General features: G+C 46.0%; 1 gene segment (V, D, J or C); it reads right to left on the bottom strand.

Annotated features, from left to right (window-relative positions):
- Nucleotides 1–337: 337 nt before the first annotated feature.
- On the bottom strand, nucleotides 338–870 carry LOC306969615 (immunoglobulin heavy variable 3-33-like). The segment is given in 2 exons: nucleotides 831–870; nucleotides 338–756 (listed from the first exon to the last, which is right to left on the bottom strand).
- Nucleotides 871–1,236: the final 366 nt, after the last annotated feature.

The following is a 1,236-nucleotide window of genomic DNA, read 5'->3' as shown; positions in this document are numbered from 1 at the left end:
TTACCGAGTGCATTGGCTTTACCCAAATCTAAAAGCTTCTCGACAGGAGCTTTCAGCCTGTGGGCCAGTGCAACATCTCATTTCAAAGACCTAGAAAAACGGATCGTCTCGCTTGCATTGTTGCTGTGTTGTCGTCACTTTTTTCACTTTTTTTTTGTTGCTTTTTTGTTGAAACTTTTACTTCTACTCCAGCCAAACTGGAGGAAATGTGCTCAGTTCAGGTGGGGGTTAAGAGGTTAAACACAATCTGATTTTTAGTCACTTTATTATTCAAACATAGTTCAAACATTTGGGGGAAAGAGGAAGTCCAGCTGCTGTTCACCTCTTACATCCTTCCTCATGTTTTTGCTCTGAGCCCAACCATTTCAAACCATCTACCGCCCCCTTTAGGCTGTGTGACTTTCTGAGGTTTTTGTACGGCTTCAGTGTTATGTGCAACCACTGTGTGTCTGGCACAGAAGTACACAGCCGAGTCCTCGGGCCTCAGGCTGGACAGTCTCAGAAACACTGAGCTTTTCCCGTTGTCTCTGGTGATTTCTATTCGATCTTGGACGCTGCTCGCATAGTTCACTTTACTTGCGTCGTAGTAAATCAGCCCCAGCCACTCCAGAGCTTTTCCTTCTGCCTGTCGGATCCAGGGCATCCCGGAGCCGCCGAAGTTGAATCCGGTGCCGCTGCAGGAGAGACTGAGAGACTCCTGAGGCCTGTGGAGAACCGGGGAGGAGGGGATGGACTGGAGGCTCTGGCAAGTCACATCTGGGGAAAAAATATGACAAGTCAACAACACAGCACTCGGAAATGTAGTGATGAGTGTGGATGAACGGCCTTACAGGGGAAAAGTGCCCCCATCAGGAGAATCAGCGAGTCCATCATGAAACTGTGTCAAACAGAGCTAAGACTGTGGCTTTTAACAGGGGCAGTGAGTTGTGTTTGCATGACAGTTAAGGGGGGGGAAGCTGATTTATATGAAAAATATTTGCATTATTGAAGCTGCAGATTAGTTATTACCAAATCATAACATACACACATATACATAAACATATGGAGAATTAAGCATAGGTTTCTCTTTGATTGCAATTTCCACACATTTGACCTTATGTGAGCCATCACGAGAACGGGGGGACACGACTGGGTTTTGGGGCATTTGGAGCGGGACAAAGCTTATGAAAGTGTCGACTCCAAAGCTTCCAACAATGCGGAAAACATGGAAATCTGATCATATTTGGAGAAGATGAG

The sequence above is a fragment of the Gobius niger genome (genome assembly GCF_951799975.1).
Source record: "Gobius niger genome assembly, chromosome: 10".
Lineage (NCBI taxonomy): Eukaryota > Metazoa > Chordata > Actinopteri > Gobiiformes > Gobiidae > Gobius > Gobius niger.
This window is presented reverse-complemented; position numbering and strand designations above follow the sequence as displayed.